Source organism: Squalius cephalus, assembly GCF_949319135.1.
Source record: "Squalius cephalus genome assembly, chromosome: 17".
NCBI lineage: Eukaryota > Metazoa > Chordata > Actinopteri > Cypriniformes > Leuciscidae > Squalius > Squalius cephalus.
Window position 1 is genome coordinate 11906018 of NC_137138.1, and position 22253 is coordinate 11928270.

The following is a 22253-nucleotide window of genomic DNA, read 5'->3' on the forward strand; positions in this document are numbered from 1 at the left end:
CTCAGAGATACTGCAGAGAGAAATACACTGACCTGGCCAGTGTGAGAAATGAGACAGAGCGTCAACAGATACTGAGCGTTACACATTTTTATTATGGATATTATTATGGTTATACTGTATGGATTGGTCTGCACAGAAACAGACTGTGGTCAGATCAGAGCAGCTCTTCCTTCACATATTGGCTGCCATATACTCCAGGTGATGTTGCACAACCAGATAATGGTGCAAATGTCCTAGGACAGCAGGGAGCTCAACACTGCACAGCTGTGTCTCTGAAATACTTTGGTCAGTGGACAGATGAAAGATGCTTTGCCAATTTGCCTTTCTTCTGTTACAGTGGTGAGCAAATATAACTTCTATAAAGAAATAAAAGAATAACAAACACACAAAATCAAGAAAATGTAAATGTGGATTCTGTAAAATAAAAATAATAGAAAGATTGTATCAAAAGTGTAACATGCTAAAGTTTTACTAATGCAAGCTTTCTGTTTGCTTTTCGGTGACCCTGATGACCATCACATCAACACACCATTTCAGATGAGTATGGTATGTTTGTGTAGATATGTGATCCATTGTTTCTTTAATTATCAATAATGTTAAAACATAATGTAAATTGTTACCGTTTTTGGTTACACTTTATTTCGATAGTCCACTTTAGACATATACTAACTATAAGTAACTTTTCAATTACATGTCAACTAACTCTCAGTAGATTATTAGTAGGCTGTAGTAGACTGTTAGATTAGGGTTAGGTGTTAGGGTTCGGGTTAGGACAATAAGTTGACTTGTAGTTGCCAAGTTACTTATAGTCAGTAGAATGTCTGTTGGGGGACCAACAAAATAAAGTGTTAGCAAATATTAAGCAGACAGTCTACTAATACTCTAATGACAGTTAGTTGACATTTATAGCTGCAAAGTTACTTATAGTTAGTAGAATGTCTAAAGTGGACTATCGAAATAAAGTGTTACCCAGTTTTTTTTTATTCATTTTTTTCACAAGTAAGGTGTACATGTTCAAAAATCCAAACTGATCACACTTGTAAACAACTTGTAAATAACACTTGTAAGCTAGTCATTCTTTCAAAACCTGATCTCATGCTTTCATTGCAGTTATACACATTTCAGTCAAACATTGTTTCAAACACAAGATGTAATATGTAACGAGAACATTTGGTTTAATCAAAGAAACACAACAGTATGATCTTTTTTCAGTTTAGGACTTTTAACAATCAATTAATTCAACAGCAAACAATGCAAGATGCATGTTTCAATTCACCCTTGTTGCTGAAATAATTATAGTAATACAGGCTGCAGTTGCCACATTAGAAAATACACTTATATTACATAACTTATGTAATTTAATCCATAATGTTTGTAATAGTATCTATGTGTGTTATCAAAAGCTGTGACGAAGGTGTGAAACTGCCATGAGGTTTTGTGCAAGAACAGTTTGCTGGCAATACAGTAAATGTATTTACTGTGCCATATGACTGTATACATTGAACTTACAGATGAAGGGTGAGTTACAGTAATGTGGCAGTCACCATGGTAATCTGTTTACAGTATCACATGGCATACATACTGTAATGTACTATTATGTTATGCCATCTGTCTCCCTTCTTCTAATGCATCTCTGATCAATCTGATGTTATACAGTCATTGCCTGTTTCCTCTCCTTTGTACTCTATCCTGCTTTATGTTCACAAATTGCAAACCTCTATATAGTTATAGCCTCTGTCAAAATACTTTTTGTATTTTGACATTTTCAACAAACATCACTTAGTATGATTTATAAGCTGTTTTCCTCATGGGGACCTACAGTATATGCCCCCACAAGGACAAAGATTTCGGATGTTGCCATCTTTGTAGAGACATTTTGTCCAGGACACACAGACCACACACAATAGTGGTTATAATCTAATTAAAATCACTTATAATGTACAAATAATTCATTATATTTGGTTATCTGTATCAGAAATTGCAAACAAATTAGAAACTATATCTATAGAATCTGTATCTATAGGTGTGCCAAATGATTCATTGATTAACCATTAAGATCAGTTTGATTAAATAATAGACAAATGTATTAAACTGAACAAGAAGAGATGCAAATCAAAAGTTTGATAGTAATGGCATTATGAAAGGCAGCTACTGTGAATGAAACATTTATTTTTTATTAAGTACAAATAATGCACTTTTGATGATCTGTTGTGATATTAGCACTAAGAGTTTTGAAAATGTATACCTTACTTGTGAAAATAGCACCAAAGCGAAAAAACAAAAAACAAAACAAAAAAACACTGTAAACTGTAGTACATAAATGTATGAATTATGACACCTGACTTGTTTTTTATTATTATTATTGATCAGTGATGGGAATGCGAGTAGAAGTTACAAGTCTAGAAAATTTGTCAGAGTCTCAGATTGAAGAGCTGGTGATTATGCAGGTAAGTAACTCAACAGTCAAACCATTCATTTACCTACATAAATGAAAATGTATTTTTACATAAGCATTGTATAACATATATATTGTTAATTGACCACATATAACTTTCTATATAATCTTCCAACAATGCAATAAATACTTTCAAAATGGAATAATTTAATGATAATACGACTGAATAACATATCACATGGTAGGTTTGTCATAAAGCTCATATATTTTCAGTTACAAGAGGAGCTGATCAGACTTGGACTTCCCAACAACGTGACCATGCATTTGAGAGACTATCGTAAGATCAAACCCTGACGTAGGAGTGCTTTTTAGTTTCCAAAAAATACAGATGTGTGCTCAATACTTAATCAATCATGAAATTATACTATAGTCTATAAAGACTTTTACAAATGAATGATCCAGATTTTGTTTTTCCAAAATGTTATGTCATTGGCATGTGTTGTTTAATGGACCTATTAAATCAGTGAAGGGAGGTATATAAAAATACTAACAATGTACTATGTAAACTTGATTTTCAGTCAGATATGGAAAATTATAACACAGTACAGTACAATGTACTCATTATACTATTGTTGACACGAATGTGATATTTTGATCTGAATATGATTTATGGAAATTATGATTTTGAAAACATGATTAAATGAAAACATGATTAAAATAGTGATCCTGGCAACTTCTTTGTTACACAAGGTTAATAGTTTGATCTAATTCTTCTGCTTTTAACATATAGCTATTTTCTAACTAAGAATTCAGATTCAGAATTAACTGGATAATCAAATATTAGGCACCTATCTATCATTTAATCTACACCAAAGCATCAGCATCAAGAGTTATGCCTTTGGCTCTCGAGTGTCTTGTGACCGATTGCACATGCCAACTTTGATACTGCAAAATTCAGATATTTGAAATGACACTGCTTTTTGACTTCATTCACAATAAAACCATATTTAATAACAGTTGTGACTCGCAAACTACCCCATTTTCAAAGCATTTTACATATGTACAGTATTTTACTAAAAACTGCATGAACAAGTAGGCCTAACTGATGTCAATCCCTTTTTTGTTCTCACACTAGCTGTAAACATCTTATCATTGAGATTGTGACTGAAGTAAATCAAAGATGGTGACATACAGTATTTAACTTAAACCTGCACTCATGGTTCGCTGCAGGCGCCACTGCGGCCACTTATCTAACCAAATTTAGCCGCACTGCCAGGGAAAGGAGTAGGGACCCAGCTAGCACAGCCATGTGAAGCCCACATGGGTTTGACCTGGGCTGTCTAACTGGGGCTTAGGGGTGTTAAATGTGACTGAATCAGTGTTGGAGTTAATGAGATGACTGAGCTGAGCATTATTGAAGATGGCTAATGATAACAAGCAGAAATGGCCCTGCATACACTGTGAATGACTTTACATATTGATTTACTGACACCACATAAATCCCCAGTTTCTCAGTGAAAGGTGACACATGCCCAAAACCTTAAAATGATGTACATCTGCAGACAAACAGGCTGTCCTCTTTGGGTAAGAGATTGGGTTCTAAAAGTGAAATAATCTTGTGATAACATTGAAACTAACAATAATTTATTTTCCCATTGTATACTTTATGGCTTGATATTCATCAAAATTCCTCTTCTTGGAATCTTCTCTTTTAGAAGGACATTGTCTGGACTTGTTATGAACAGCAACAAAGATGATTTTCTAATAACATCCTTATTCTTGGGAAAGTTATTATATACACAAATCTAAAAATGTGGAAGTGAAACCTAGGTTTTGTGTATTTCATAATGAGTTTCTTTCCTATACAAATGCCCTTAAAATTATAAAAAGTAAAAATGCTAAATAAAACTAAACGTTTTGCTATAATAGAAGAATATGATTTGAAAAATCAACCAAATCAACCAAAATCAAGCTTATGTACTGGTATATTCCATTCCAATGCAATCAATGCTAGTCGAAATATTTCACTCGAGAGTTGTCATGACTGACAACTGACATGACTGATTAATGTAATATTCCAGCATTTTTTCAATTAACAAAAATGTTTTTAGCAGTCTTAGTTAATTATAATAACCCTAGTGTGTCTTTATGTAACAGTTTTGTGGTTTGCATTTTGTTACCATTGTTTGCAATGTAACCATTGCTTGACCTCTGTTTGAGATTCGAGATTTGTCTGATTTGTCAGATATATCTGTGACAATCGCAGCTGTCACATGCTGTTATATCTCAACTGGTTTTGAAATGGGAACATTCCTTTAACATCATGACTTTTGTAAATATGTTATCTACATATGAAAATATATGTGGAAAATATATGTGAAAACAAATGCAAAGGAAAGTGTTGGGTATGACAGCATGTTTTGTTCAACATCATTTTCTGCATGGAAAACAAATGCAAAATAAAAGCTTCATTAATATGAATGGGCCAGATATTGCAAATAATAATAATGATTTAAATAATGAAATCATTATTAATTTCATAATGAAATCAATTTTACCGTAAAATGGTTCTTAAGGGCGACATGGTAGAACTTACTATGTGTAAAGTACCTTTAAAAAATCATCTTTTGTGTATTTTATCAAGTTGAATTTAAAATCATCATTAAAAAAAAAAGCAGAAAAAATGTTTTGTATATAAAGCTAGTGTAGAACTTGAATGGAAAGCTGCTGAACATGAACACGTGAAACGTGAAAATGTGAAAACTGTATTAATGTATACTTTTAGTAAGGTTTGTTAATGTTAAGTTGTGTTTACACAACTTTCCTATCTATATTTTACATTTCTGTTAAACAAAATCATACTGGTATCTAATTTAGTCCACTTAGCAGTTTCGTGACTTAAAAGAAAATAATCACACCCACATTTTGCATTTTGCTGTATATAAATAGAGCTGCAATAAAACCAAACAGAAACTGGCAAGCAAGACCCGGGACTTGAAGTCTTGAGATCCTAAATATTTGACAAAACTGGCACTTAATTACTTTTTTTTAACAAATGCATAAATTATTTATTATAGTTCACTACACAATCAACACACATTCAACAATCCAAACAAAGATGTTTGGCTATTTAATCAGCATTCAGCATTTGTTTTTGTTTTTAAATTCGGTGTAAAGAAAAAAGGTCTTTACCAGCGAAACTAAATAAAACCAAAATAAATTAATTATTCTAAAATGTTAAATCAAATAATGTTTAGTGCAAAGAGAAAAACAAAGATGCTATACAGCTGCTGCTTTTTAAATCAAATTAAGTCAATGTATTATAAGGTAAAATAAAAATGATCATCCTATACAGAACTGACGTTTACTTCTAGCTTTTCAAAAGTACGTGCAAGTTCTTCTTTACAACAAGAAGCATTTGAGCTTCGTCACATGTTAGTCTGTTTCGTTTCTCATCCAACACGTGAGAAGCTGAGCTGAACGTTCAACCCGTTCTCATACCCAAGGCGTCACTTTCAACCATGCTTCAATATCTGACGCTCAAAGCACCCTTTAGCGTCCATATGAGACGCATAACCCTACCACATACCTAAACCTACCCAACCGAAGCGTCACATATGGACGCTAAAGGGTGCTTTGAGCGTCAGATATTGAAGCATGGTTGAAAGTGACAAAAAGTGACGCCTTAGGTATGAGAATGTGTTGGAACGTTCTATCTACGCTAGTGCAGGGCGCGTATCGGACTCTCGCGCAACTTCAGCAAGCGTAGGAAAGCGGCTCTTATTTGTGCGCTAGTAGGTCGTAACGGTTATTCGCTTCTTGGTATCTGTGCCTCAGACAGGTACCTCTGCATTTCCAGTACAATGCTTCTACACAAATGATTCCGAAGTAGTCTGTGCAGGCGCACTTCCGGAAAACTCGGCCAGAAAAATAAAAAAATCCGATTTATTGCCGGTCAATCGGTGCATCCCTATAAAATTTTTAGAATCGATTAAATTATTAATGATAAATTGATCGATCGTTGATTACAGTTTTTTTCAATTGCTTACCAATTAAAACTTTCCCACAATTAGCAAAACCTTACACTCACGGAGCAAAATACCGGCCTAGATTTGCACGATAGTAAGCACATGGTCAGCTTCACACTTTTTGCAAAACATGACACACAGTGATTTGGAAAACACTAAACACACTTGTATACATTTGACACAGAAATTTATCATGATGTCATTTCCTTGCAATTTCAAAGCAAAGGCTTTCAAATGAGAACACCCATGAACCAATTGGTTAAGCACAGCCACCAGGAGTGCACACACACTGGTGCTTACTGTAATTGTAGACACACCAATCAGGTTTACGCACTATAAAAAGGCAACAGGTAAGTTCACCTGTCTTCAACAAAAATGGACGATGTCAGAGGAAGAGGGAGAGTGCGGATGAGAGGGGGAATCCGGAGAGAACAAGGTGGAGGAAAAGGGAAAGGGAGAGGGAGAGGGAAGACAACCAAATCCGTGTAATGAAATTCGTTTTTGGAAACAATTGTGGACCATGTAATAAACCACGGACTAATACCGAGGGAGGTGAATTCGTCACTCCAAAAGATTCTTCCCACGTTGCCTTGCAAATGAAAATATAGCCTGTGATGTTGACGAGGCCCTGTGGCCAGATCCAGCTAGGCGGAGAGATGTTTAGGTTTTTTTTTTTTTTTTTTTTATTCAGTACTGAACTGGATTTGTATTTTTATGTAACAATATTACTGTAAGCTTACAGTACAAGGGTAATACTGTATGAAAACTGGAAAATGTTTTGTTATGAATGTTTTGTTGAAATGTTCAGTATTGGCTGAGTACATGAAAATAAATAAATATTTTCATTAGTCTGCACAATTGATGTCATGTGGTGTTTACACACTGTCACGGTGTGGGTTTTGTGTCTTGTTGTTGTCTGTCATGTGTTCCTCTGTCTTTGCATGTTTAGCTGTCTCCCGTTATGTTGATTAGTCTTCCCAGGTGTTTCTTATTTACCACGCCCCCTTGTTATCTTGTTTAGCTTGGTTGTCTGTGTATTTAAGCCCTGTGTTTTAGTTCAGTCATTGTGAGTTATTGATGTTGTGAGGTTGCATGTTCTTTGTTCTGTTCCGAAGTCTGAGTTTATGTCTAAGTTCTAGTTTATTTAATAAAAACACCGTTGCACTTGGATCCTGCTTCTTGCTTCCTGCTCTGCATCGTAACCGAATAACTCACCACAAATGGATCCAGCAGCTGTGAGCAACCAGGCCCTAAGGAATTTCCTTGCTACTCTATTTCAAGATGGCCAGCCCATTGAAAGATATGTGAAGGACTTCTGTGCTTGCTGCCATTTAGCGTCACTAGATGACGTTCAGCTCATGGATCTGTTCTGGAGCGGTCTGGACGAGGATATCGCTCAAATGATGCCAGTGGTCTATACTGGCTGGACGCTGGAAAGGTATGTCGACCTGGCCCTTTTCCTGAGTAATTCGTCGTTTGCTGTGGGCGTGGAGGAGAAGCTTCGTGGACCCGCAGTGTCCCTTCAGCCTGTTCTTCACGTCACGCCAATCATCAAGCCAGTCACCAGATCGGTCTATAGCCGTCCGGGACTGGTTTCCAGTGTGGCCGATTCCCCGCTGATGTCAGCGCGTGTTGCCAAGAAGACTCTCCTGCCCAGACTGTCCCGGTCTCAGTCCCTGTTCCAGGTTCCGTCCAGCACAGAGCCTTCGCCACTGGTCCCATCCAGTCCAGCTGAGCCTGCACTTCACTCCAGTCCAACCGAGCCTGCACTTCATGTCAGCCCTGCTGAGTCTGAGCCTCTTCACGTCAGTCCTGCTGAGCCAGAGCTTCGCGTCGGTCCTGCCGAGCCGGAGCTTCACGTCAGGTCTGCCGATCCAGAGACTGTTCACGTCACGTCTGCCGATCCAGGGACTGTTCTCGTCACGTCTGCCGATCCAGAGACTGTTCAGGTCATGTCTGCCGATCCAGAGACTGTTCACGTCACGTCCGCCGAGCCTGAGACTGAGAGCACTACGCCCGTCGAGCCAGAGTCTGTGAGCGTCATGCCCCCCGAGCCAGAGCCCTCTTCACCGCTGGTCCTGCCCAGTTAAGAGCCCTCTTCTTCGCTGGTCCCGCCCAGCTCAAAGCCCTCGTCGCCGCTGGTCCCGCCCAGCTCAAAGCCCTCTTCGCCAAAGCCTTCGCCGCTGGTCCTGCCCAGCTCAAAGCCCTCTTCGCCAAAGCCTTCGCCGCTGGTCCTGTCCAGCCCAAAGCCTTCTTCGTCACTGGTCCTTTCCAGTCCTGACCTGTCCTCGCCGCTGGTCTCATCCAGTCCTGACACGCCTTCGCTGCTGGACTCTTCCTACCCGCAGCCTAAGCCCGTTAACCTCCCCAAGAAAATTTTGGGGGGGGGCAATAAGTCCTCTGAGGGGACCGTGGAGGCCCTGCCGACATGGTTCCCCGTGCTGCCTGGTCCTTCTGGGACACCGCTTCAGCCTGCTTCTCCATGGCCGCCCGAAGGGTCTTCTGCTCCGCCCTGGCCGCCCGAGGGGTCTTCTGCTCCGCCCTGGCCGCCCGAGGGGTCTTCTGCTCCGCCCTGGCCGCCCGAGGGGTCTTCTGCTCCGCCCTGGCCGCCCGAAGGGTCTTCTGCTCCGCCCTGGCCGCCCGAAGGGTCTTCTGCTCCGCCCTGGCCGCCCGAAGGGTCTTCTGCTCCGCCCTGGCCGCCCGAAGGGTCTTCTGCTCCGCCCTGGCCGCCCGAAGGGTCTTCTGCTCCGCCCTGGCCGCCCGAAGGGTCTTCTGCTCCGCCCTGGCCGCCTGCACGTCCTGCTCCGCCCTGGTCGCATGCACGTCCTGCTCCGCCCTGGTCGCCCACGCTCCACAGCCCAGGTCCGCCTTGCCTATATCCTGGTCCCGGTTCCCAGTGCGGGCCTGGCCCTCGGTCCCTCCCCCAAGACCGCCTCCGCTTCACCGCCCTCCTGAACTTTTTTTATTTTATTTTTTATTTATTTTTTATTTGGGCGTCGGGAGCCGCCCATAGAGGGGGGGGCTATGTCACGGTGTGGGTTTTGTGTCTTGTTGTTGTCTGTCATGTGTTCCTCTGTCTTTGCATGTTTAGCTGTCTCCCGTTATGTTGATTAGTCTTCCCAGGTGTTTCTTATTTACCACGCCCCCTTGTTATCTTGTTTAGCTTGGTTGTCTGTGTATTTAAGCCCTGTTTTAGTTCAGTCATTGTGAGTTATTGATGTTGTGAGGTTGCATGTTCTTTGTTCTGTTCCGAAGTCTGAGTTTATGTCTAAGTTCTAGTTTATTTAATAAAAACACCGTTGCACTTGGATCCTGCTTCTTGCTTCCTGCTCTGCATCGTAACATACACTCTCTGTGTAAATGCTAAAAGTGTTTTAGGTTGAACACAGGAGTGTTTAACTGATTCAAACAGAATTAGACCATATGATGGTTGTGTTTGTTATGACAACAAAATAAGGTTTTATAAGACATTGTATAGTTTTGACGAAAGATTTCCATTTTGCAAATGATCTGAGGTGTTGTGCTACTTTGGTGTAGTGTTGTGCTAATTGTGTGAAGGGGTTTGAAAAACCGGCCCTGTTTTCAAAATTGTGCTTAAGCAATTGAGAAAAACTGTAAGCCATTTCGTCAACACCTCTCATAATGGGAGTGGGGGAACGGATTTCGACAGCTGAACTATTTGCCGTCGGATTCTGTTCCCTCTATGTTTCTTACATAATGAGGTTCTAATATTTATCACATTGCAACCTAATACAAGATCAAATAGCCTAGTGGTCACTGCACTGATATTCATTGGTTTTTCAGCTTCATGCGACCCGAGTTCTAGTCCCGAGTTGTCGAACTTTCTTGATACTATACTTTCCTATTATAATAAAAGGCAAAAAAATATATTCTTTAAACTGATGCAAGTTAAGCTCCATCCTCAAACAAAATAGAATCAGCATTTTTTAAGCCATTACATCAACACCTCTCATAATGGGAGTGGGGGAACGGATTCCGACAGCTGTTTTTTTTGCCGTCGGATTCTGTTATAATATCTGTCTGATATTTCTGACACACTGAGGTTCTAATGTTTATCAAATTGATGCTGTTTAAGCTCCATCCACACACAGAATAGAATAAGCATATTTTAAACCGATACATCAACATCTTTCATCATTGGGGTGGGAGAACGGATTTCGACAGCTGAACTATTTGCCGTCGGATTCTGTTCCCCCTATGTTTATTACACAATAAGGTTCAAAAATCATGGGTCAGTTCAGTGTGATGCACAGCCATGTTTTTTTTATATGTTTCAGCTCTACTTCTGTTCCAACTTTATATAGGCTAGGCCTCCTCTGCTATACTATTTTGTTATTATGCCCATGTTTTACTTTTAGATAGAAGCTACATAGAAATGTTATTAGAAAACGTTTCTTAATTGTGTTAAGGTTTCCTTCACTAAGATTTTTTTCTTTAATTAGTTTATTAGTATTATTACTAATTATTAGCTATTATGTGTTAAAATTGCTTGCCTAAACATTTTTACAAAAACGTATATTGACAAATAACTAGCTAGCAATTCACAAATCACAAGTACATTATTTTCACTAAAAGTAAACAAGCTGAGCGGAGCGACCCGATCCGAAAACCTAAGGTAAGACAACCTGTCAAAAAATGACCTTTTGAAAAATAACATTTATTTTATGTCATAATAATATTAATGTGTTACATAATGAATAAATGACGACGGGCCTAGCACACACGTCGTGTTAATGCGGCCACAATATTGTCAAAGCCTGGAGTGGTGATTCTGCGTGTACCACGGTTACTAAGTTAAAATACGCCTTTTCCAAATGTATTATCTCAAGATATTTTTCCGTGTTTAATCCTTACTGTAACGCTATTGTGTGCGTGTGTGTGAGAGAAAGAGAGAGGGAATGATTTTCATAGATAATAAAAGTTAATTTTGTACAACAATTCATATTTTATAACACATTGGTTTCCAAATATCAATATTTCTCTGCATATAGACGGAAGAAACTGGAAAATCCAAGATAGGTTGCTCTCACAAAAATGCCCACTCTCTTTAAAGGGGTGGTATAATGCCCTTTTTACAAGATGTAAAATAAGTCTCTGATGTCCCCAGGGTGTGTGTGTGAAGTTTTAGCTCAAAATACCCCACAGATATTTTTATACAGCATGTTAAAATTGTCACTTTTTGAGGGTGAGCAAAAACGCACCGTTTTTGTGTCTGTTCCTTTAAATGCAAATGAGCTGCTGGCACAGAGGGTGGAGCTTCAAGAGCTTGTGTCCTTTTACCTCACACAGACATGCACTGAAAATTTCAACAACTTTTAGCCTTTTATGTTAAAACCGGAGTCAGACAATGATGGAGAGACTCAAGAAGATGTTACAACATGTAGAATGCAACAGGACGTTTCTGAATGGTTAGTTGATGAATTTATGTTGCTTATGTGTAGTTATCTTCTAGTCATTAGCTTATTCTGTCATGATAATATATAAATCTTGTTCCCGGGGGCGGGGTTTATGTAAATTCTAGGGTTTGTGATGTCACTAGTCCTTAAAAAGCAATTTCTTTAAAAGAAAATATCTCCCTTTGCTTTGAACTTTGAGCATTGTAACTTTGCAGATGTTGTTTATGCTCAAACAGCAACATTACACACTCACTAAAGTTAGAAAAGTGAAATCATAATCAACCACCCCTTTAACTTATACGATATTGACTCCTGTCGTTTTAACAGGGAATGAAATTGATGAGGACACTTGAATGAACCTGACTAAAATACTATGATATGATAAATAGTATAATACTATGACTATGATAGCTAAAATATTCCCTAAAATGAAGGATCAAGTTAAATTCATTATATTACAAGGAGGCCAAGACTAAGATGCCTCCCAAGACCACGCACACCAATCATGAGTGAGGTTATTACATATACTCTTAATGTTTTTAAAAAAGTATGTGGACACCTCTATTAATTGTTATTGACCATTTTAATTACTTAATAGTATGTACTGAAGAACTTAGTGACTTTAACATTTTCTCACATTTATGTATTTGGTTGACATTGTTATCCAAAACAACTTAAATTGCTTTAAACTTATATTGCATTTTGGAACGGGATGCCTATCCACTCATGTAGGTATGTTGGTCAGGTTTCCACATACTTTTGTCCAAACTATACTGCTATCTTTGCAAATGACTGAGCTGTTTGTACCATACTATGCACCTCTCTGCAGTTTTGTTTATCTGTAGACTTCATTTGGTATTTCACATGGATCAATCTCAACACAACACAATGCTCGAACATGGTGGCCAGCAATGTATCAGCTACCAAAATTCCCAGTGGCAATACAAAAAAAGACTTGAGGAGAGCAGAGATTATTTTCCTTCGACATGCAGGGTGAAGCAAATGAAGATCAAAAATAATTCAAGCTCTGTTTGTTCAGACATGCACATATACATGGTAAGTCCCACAGTGAAGTACAGGTAAGTGCATCATTTTAGAGAAAGATGGAGGTTAAAATCGGTTTTCTCTATTTTCGTGTCCAGCAAGTGAACAATACAACAAGGTGTGCTCAGCCCTGGTTACCAAATACAATAGAACATGAACATGTCAAAACATGTACCAGAACATGTCAATGAGCCTTGCAGTTTCATATAACCTTTTATAGTATAGTATAGTAATTATTATTTTTTAAGGAGTCATGGCATGAGATGCTTAAAAACAAATTCAAGAAGAAAATATTACATTTGACGGATGTTGAAAAAATAACTACATTTTGTTGCAGGTTCAGCAAAGTAAGGAAACAGGTTATTTCACCAAGCGTCCAACAGACTAAAACACAAAAAAATATGGCAAGCATTGAAGACATAAGTATATGTCAAATGAAGTGACACCTTCCCACATATGTATATATATAGGCCTAGTACTGGATACATAACTATTTGTAATGTTTTTGAAAGAAGTCTCTTCTGCTCATCAAGCCTGCATTTATTTGATCAAAAATACAGAAAAAAACAGTAATATTTTTAAACATATATTATAAACATTTAAAATAATGGTGTCCTATTTTAATATACTTTAAAATATTATGTATTCCTGTGATCAAAGCTGAATTTTCATCAGCCATTACTCCAGTCTTCAGTGTCACATGATCCTTCAGAAATCATTCTAATATGATGATTTGATACTCAGTTATTATCAATGTTGGAAACAGTTTTGCTGCTTAATATTTTTTTGGAACCTGTGATACTTTTTTCAGGATTCATTGATGAATAAAAAGTTAAAAAGAACAGCATATATATTTTTTCTAACAATACAACTCTTTACTATCACGTTTTATGAATTTAACGCATCCCTGCTGAATAAAAGTATTACATTTCTTTCAAAAAAAGAAAGGAAAAAAATGACTGACCCCAAACTTTTGAATGGTAGTGAATATTTTTACAAAAGATTACCATTTTGAATAAATGCTGTTCTATTTTAACTTTTCATTTATCAAAGAATCCTGAAAAAGTATCACAGGTTATAAAAAAAAATATGAAGCAGCACAACTGTTGCCAACATTGATAATAAATCAGCATTTTAGAATGATTTCTGAAGGATCGACACTGAAGACTGGAGTAATGATGCTGACAATTCAACTTTTCATCACAGGAATAAACTACATTTCAAAATATAATCAAATAGAAAAAAACTGTTCTTTGAATTGTAATAATATTTCACAATATTACATTTTTTTCTGTATTTTTGAAGTGTATAAGAGACTTCTTTCAAAAACATTACAAATAGTAATGTTACCACTTTTGACCAGTACTCTATCTGTGTGTGTGTGTGTGTGTGTGTGTGTGTGTGTGTGAGAGAGAGAGAGAGAGAGAGAGAGAGAGAGAGAGAGAGTGTGTGTGTGTGTGTGTGTGTGTGTGTGTGTGTGTGTGTACGTATGTATGTATATATATATCCTCCTGAGACCCAAGAAAAAAAATGTTTTTTAATGTCATCACATTGTTTAGACTTTAGAGCAAGAAACAAATGGTAAAAAAATTAAATATTTTTTAAAAATTATATTTTATTCATATATGAGTATGTCCTCTGTAGTGGACACCAAGACTCAGTTGTTTAAAAAATAAAATGACACGAAATTATATGTATAGGCAAAAACAATGGGATTTTTTTTTTCAATCACCAATAAATTTTGGAGTTTCAGGATTTTTTTTAACCAAAATTTGTATAAAGATAATTCTCAAATGTTATGAAAGATATGAATTGATTAATTGATACTTTAGACCATTTTACTTTATGCAATATGTGGGTAAAATGACCATAAATGAATATTCCCTTTCAATGCAATGTATCTATACACTGTATCTAATTTGCACATTAATGTGTTCTTGGAGCAACATTTAATGAAAAAGGAAGTGTAATAATTGGAGTAATAATTAGCAACATTTTAATAATAATATCTAATATTGATGTATAATTGACTTCCATATTCACTTGTTGTGTCTCACAAAATGCCTGATAAACATGATTTAAGTCCTGATGTCCTCTACAGTGGACATATACAGTATGAAATCAATGCCCTGTTCTGTAACAGAAAGTCATTTTTTGATTTGAAACCCCATAACGTTTTCCTGAGATGTTGGTTTATGAAATACAATTTGAAAAGTAATCCGATTTAAATTATAATTACAATATATTATCATATTTCCATACATGTGCTGCATTTGATCACTAAATAAATGTCAGACATTTTTAAAGACCAAAGAGAAGTTGTTTTCATGGTGAAACCTCCAAACATTTGGTATCTCTGAAAAGCCCTGATTGTGCTCTTTACAGGACACCCAGGTTGTGACATGTGACATGTATGATGTCAGAGAAATTCACTAAAAAATAATGTCCACTACAGTAGACAAAAGTCTAGCCTATTTCTGGGTCCCAGGAGGATATTTTTATAACGGTTTTGTAATAGCGCGCGCCTCCGTATCCGAAGATGCACGACTTCGAGCCGAATCTGGCCGAGCATGTAGGCTACGTCTCACCGCACCGACACCCAGTTTGTGCGTCTTAAATTAGTTGCTTACATTTACAAAATGAGCCTACAGCAGACATAAGCAATTTTAATAAAAATAAAGGTCCATGTTTTATAAAATGTCAACAAAACTTATTTAACCCTCTGGGCTTCTTCGTAAAATAGTCACACTTAGCTTCCTCCCGCCCGAAAACGGGCGAAGCCTTAAAATTTTACTTTACTTTTTCCCAGGATAACCAATCAAATATATTTTTGTTCTATAATGTTTTCTGATTATTATTTAGAATTTTTAATGATATTTTGCATTAATTATATAATTTTTATGAGCTATTTTTTCCATTAGAATTAATAGCCTATATATATATATTTTTTTATTTTATTTATTTTATTTTATTTTTCAATAAATGCAACATTTCAAGTTTTTTTTTCAAGTGAGAAGAGCGCCATCTAGTGGCTTCAAAATGTATTAATTTGTGTCATGTCCTATAACCGCCTATAGGCGGCCTATAGCTTTTTTTATTTATTTATTTGATTTATTCCCATTCGGAAAGAAAAAAATGTATTACTAAGCAACCACTGAATGGAACAACACAAATTATATATCATTTTAAAGCTTAGGATCTCAGCTTTTTAATGCATCTAATTACATTTATTAACTCCTAACGAGTGCTGAGTAATCCCTCTAAAACCGAGTACCGCCAGCAGGCGCCACCTAGCTGCGACAATATTCTTTACCATATTTTTAAAAAATCTTGCCTTGATTAACACAAAGTTGATGTCATTTGAAAGCTTAGAGTCTGAACTTTACAGTGAATGTATCCACTTTGAAAAACTCTTAAGCATTGCTGAGTTATTTGCTGATAAATATAATTTCTTTTTTTTCATAATCTATAAAACAATGTACTGCAATGTGTCAAAAACATCATACAGCTCATGAAACATTCTCAGATAATTGAAAATGGCACTTCATTTTTTACAGCATATTATTACAATTAAAATGAGCCCAAAATTAACATAATCTATTGCTTTTATGACAAGATATTCTTCATGGAGAAAAAATTGCCCATGAGTGGGTGTCAAAGACTGTACAAAAAGGCTATCTCTTTTCCAAATGCTGTAACGTTTGATTCCTTTATCCAAAAATTATTAGTTTTTTATCCAGATGCAGCTAACATGTAGGGGGACTTCACTAAAAAAGAATTTTCCTCCTACCTTATTTCCTTCCTGAGTTATTCCATGACAAATAAGAAAGATATGCAAAATCATAATAAAAATTATATATATATATTGTCTTTTATCCGCTGTTTCTTGGCAGGACAATGTCCAAATGTAATGTAATTTAAAAGATTTCTTTCAAACGATACCTACCTTTTGACTCTCCTTGCTATAGTTTTGGAGTTATTATGATTATATTATTTTTATATAGTTTTGGGCAAAATTTGCTGTTTCAGTCTTACCAGTTCATTTCTCTGTGTGTGTGTGTGTGTGTTTGTGTGTGTGGGTGTGTGTGTGTGGGGGGGGGGGGGGGGGGGGGGTGTGTCTTATTTGCACTCTTGATGTTTTAGAGTGTCACCCCTTCGGGGGGGGGGGGGGGGGGGGGTGTCTTATTTGCACTCTTGATGTTTTAGAGTGTCACCCCTTCATTGCTGTACACTTTTTTTTTCAGCACAGTGGCTGATCTGTAGCTTGTACCACCAAAAGTTTCTCTGAGTTTTCCTATTTTTTCGCATTTCCCATTCATTTCCTATGTCGCCCGTTTTCGGGCGGGAGGAAGCTAAGTGTGACTTTTTTTTACGACCCTTTAACATATCAGAATCATCTCCTTGATTTTTTTGTGTGTTCATATAGGTAATAAAACAAAAGTCACCAAGTTTCACCCCCATCCGATGAAGCAAAAAAATTAAACAATTCGAAACGTTCAAGTTTTCGCCCGTTTTCAGGCGAAGAAGCCCAGAGGGTATGTTTAGTGAAATTAGAAAATATTTAAGAGATCGTTAATTTAGTTGTATTGCCTACATACATGTTTTTATATCCACATATTTTGTTCTAATGTCACAAGTAATAATCTCAGGGTTTACTGGATTTTACACAATTATTTTCGTAGTAGCCTATGGTATTGGTGGTGATGTAGGCTACTAAACATTATCACGTGTGGACCTTTCTTCATCTCACCGTTGATGAGTGGCGGTTCTAAGGGGGGCCCCGGGGGGGCCAGTGCCCCCGTGTCAACAAGCTTGGCCCCCCCTCTGGCCCCCCTAAATTTGGAATCGTAAAATCACACCAAACGCGCATTTATTCAGTTGCGGCGCCTTCATCTAGGCTACACTGCAGCACGACGTATATTCACATCAAATGTTAACGCAGAAGCAGGGGTGCCGCCAGAAATTCTGGGCCCTATGGAAACCAAAATTTCTGGGCCCCCTACATTTTTTACAGATAAAATTTAACCCAATAAACATGCCCTGTATACTTTAAAAAAGATACTTAGCACATTGCGTAGTTAAAATGTCTAAAGATGAGTACAAAGCCTACAAAAACAAGAAAAAATAAATATTTGTATAAGTCAAACACACACGTAATAACCATATTATTTCTATTGGCCTATTTAGTTTTCATAATATAAAATATTAAAATATCTATTTTGTAAACTCCTTATAGCCAATGGTTACTACAGACACATGTTTTATTCAGTTTTTAATATTTTTTTTTCTGGGGCATTTTATTCATATTAAGAACATCAAGTTTGACATAGGCTAATCGATCGTAGCAGCAGCACTGTCACTTCACAGAACACACGACACACAGGGCAAACTGATTTTGTGATTTTTGAAGCGTATAGATTACTTTTTGTTTTGTAAAGTTATCATCATGTCATGTGGCGAACACAGTACATAAGACGTGTTGAGAGGCTTCAATCTTCGTGAAGTTTCGCGCTCAGGCTCACCTTGTTCAGCTGAAGGTCCTTGCACACTGAATCCGAAATTTTCGCATGCGTTTTTTCGTATCCGTCATTCTGTGGCTCTTTCAACTGTCAAAACACCAAAAACCCTTGTTACGGATGCTAAAAACCCAGAAAATCGAACCCGATCCGATTTTTTTTTTTTTTGACGGACGAAAGTTTCGGAGGCAGTGTGCAAGTGTGATTGACATAACGTGAGGTTGTATTTATTTTTTAACGTGCTAAAATATCGGACGCGAATTTCGCACGGGGGGAGAAGGAGGACGTGGGTGTGCAGCAGCCGTTGAATCTGTGTAGAGCTATTTTTTACAGTCTATGGTGTAGAGAGACATGATAACCCAGAGATGTTATTATTGTTGGATGTAAATCATAATTCAGTATTTTTTTAAGCTAGCTAGATAAAAGCAGGTCATGTAGCAACAAAAATAAGTAAGTCTGAAAGTTTTGGAATACAGGAATAGGGCAAGCTACCTTTCTTTTTGAAAAACTGTGTGACATACTGTCGACTTCGGCGTTCTCTGTCTTCTCTTTCCTTTCCTTTTTTGATGCCCTAACTTTTGACGTGACATGCCTGCGTGTGTCACTGTCTGCGCTGCATCATAGCAAGTGCAATAAGCAAGAGACGTTACAGGCCCTGTCCCAAATGGCACACTCCGGACTTGTGGACTTCCTCAGAGTCCACACTTTGGTGACGTCATGTAGTGCAGACCTATAGGGCCCTTGGTGTGAGTCCACGAGGTTGCATTGAGAGGTATTTTTGGGACAGACTCGATCGGCACGCCGGAAATAACAGCCTGGTTGTTGTTGGCCAGGAGAAATCACATTTTTGCACTCTGACGTCTTATCTGACGTCTTATCTGCATGTCAACTACACAGCCTAATTTTACAGTTCTATATTTTGATATTGTGCATATCACCTGGGCATTAAACAATAAATATATCATGCTTATTTAAATGATGTATACAGTTGTACATAATAATAGGCTACATAATGTTCCATTTGAACTAAGATTACAATTTTAAAACACATTTTTTTTTTTCAATTTACAGGTTTCAATATTCATACTATATTTACATATGACTCAGTAAAGCGATATAATGCGATCGTATTATTAAACGCGCTATTATTATGTTTGAGACATTAGCCACTGGTCGATGACCATAATGTTTGTATAAACTGTAGGTAACTGGTGAAATGTACATTTAGGTCATAAAAACCGTAATATTTTCTTCTCAGCCATGTCAACAGTTATCCGTGAGTGAAATCTCCTCCCATCTGTTGTCTGATTGGCCTTTCGCAAGGATTCCTGGGTAGTTAAAGTGCGTAAAGCCTGCTTCTATGCGGGCTTCGCGGAAGACCGCTTCAAGGGTTCAAAGGGGGCGCTGCTGAGCACACTTCAGAGCGGTAAAATGCTGAATGGGACGGCCTACGGACTCGTAGACTCAGCGAGCACGCGCAATTCAAGTCCACGAGACCGAAAGTCCGCATGAAGTGCGCCATTTGGGACAGGGCCACACTAGCGATCGTAGCTCGGACAGCGCAGGTGGAATGAACCATTGTAAGGGGGAGGGGTGTGACTGAAACAGTATATACATGATTTGTTTTTTAAATATTAAATCTATGGTCAAAACGGACAAAATACACATTTAGTGCATGAGGGGCCCTAGCACATTTAATGTATGTATAAAAAAGAGAAAAGAAATAAGAAAAGAAAAAGGGGGTCTGCTCTTCTGGGCCCTAAATCAGCCTGGGCCCTTAGAATCGTCCTAACCTTCCACCCCTTTACGGCGCCCTTGCGCAGAAGAACGGGACACTGCAGTTCACAAAAGTTCATTATTTTCATGTGCTTTAAAGCCTTGCCGGTTAAACATGTCATTCGCTGCTGATGCGCAGTTCAAACATGCGCTTTACTGAGCGCGTATACACTCGACGCGCACATGCACTAAAAGCCTGTTACTGGACTAAGTTATCTTTTGAGTCTTTCAGGTTATGTCTAAAGTGAAAGCAAACAGAGAAAATTAATTAAAATCTGTTTGTCATATGCGTGTCAAACGCGTCGCGTGCAGTTCTTAAAGAGTAGCCCTAATAATAAACATGCTGCCGCTTGTCCTTAAAGAGATAGTTCACCCAAAACCAAACAGTTGCTGGTCCCCATTGACTTCCATACATTGTAGGAAAAAATATATATACTATGGAAGTCACAGGGGTACATCAACTGTTGTGGTTACTCTCATTCTTTCAATTAACGTTTATTTTCAACAGAAGAAAGAAACTTATTCGGGTTTAAAACAACTTAAGAGAGTAAATTATGACTTTTTTGGGGGAGAAGTATCCCTTTAATATTAATAAAACAACAAAACACACAGAGGAAATCATTCACTGCTCTTGACTGAGAACTTTAAGTCTGTTGTGTTTTATTTTCATATTTGTTTATTTAATTACTTTCTCATACTGTTAAATACACCTATAGCTGAAAAAATAAAGCAGTTTATTTCATTTGTATATTAAGTTGTGTATGTGTAATATGTATCTCTGTTCTTAATTTTTAATAACAAAGAAAATAATGACAAAGATTTTTATCTTCGCCACTTTGGCCTAAATGTCTGCCATTCTTTTTTATTTTGTATGTTACCTATAAGGCTTTGTTTTTAAAATAGGGAAATTAGTTTGGCTGTAATGCTCAGTCACTTGCAAAATAGTAAAACCAACATGAAAAAAGAATCGTGATAAAATCGTGATTTTCCTAAAAAAAAAAATTGTGATATGATATTATTGCCATATCGCCCACCCCAGGTGTAAAAAAGTGCCTAGATGTGCTTAGATGCTAAAAATGTGTTATTATTGATCATTATATCACACTACAATTAAACATAATGAAACATTCATTTGAATTGAAATTGTTTTATTAGCTTAGCTAATATAATTTATTAGCTTTTTCTAGAGATTGCAGTCAAACATGACATGGTGAAAAATGACTTGAAATAATACTGAAAATAGGTTAAGATGAATGTTAAAGGTGTGCCCCCTAAAAGCACAAGTGGCCCCTGCCTGGCCCCCCCAGTTACTGTGGTCTAGAACCGCCACTGATTGGTTAAGAGGACAATTACTTGAGTCGCCCCCTGTCGTTTCACAGAATAGTACAACGGCGAGCGCGTCGAGTATGCCTCGTCCGTCCGTTTGGGGAGGTGTGCGCGCGCAGTCTGTGGAGACTCGCGCTGCGGAGCCAGGCAAAAGTATAAACGAGGCTTTAGACAGACTAGAGAGATGCACATCAACTTAACTTTACTGTTCTTTGCTGACATCAAACTTGGAGAGGAGAGAACACAAGTCTCTCTTTTCGTGACCAGAAGGATAGTTCCGCCTAATTTTCATGTTGTAAACTTTGATTGACGCGCTTTGACACGAGGGGGAGCAACTTGGGTAGTGTTCGTACAGGGCTGATCGCCTCTGGAGAAGCATATAAATTACAAACAGGTCAGGTGACAACTTTATTGACAACAATTACTAACTGTCATAACATTTCAACTCTATCATACATCATTTACATCTAGTAGCCTACCATTTAAAATGTTTAAAACAATAAAGACAAGATATATAAGAAAAAACTTTGGCCTACATAGGTTCCCAACCTCCCTCGAGGTCCGAACCAGATACAGTAATCTTCCATGAGGAAATGCTAGTTTAAATACTTTCCTTGAGTACTGGTTTGGCAAGTGAGGGGTGCACCAGAAGGTGTGTGTAGCTGTTTGAAATGCATTGAAGTTAACTTGATAACTGAATGAAATGAAATAAACTCTTATAAAGTATTTTTGGTGTTCTTTTCTGTGTAAT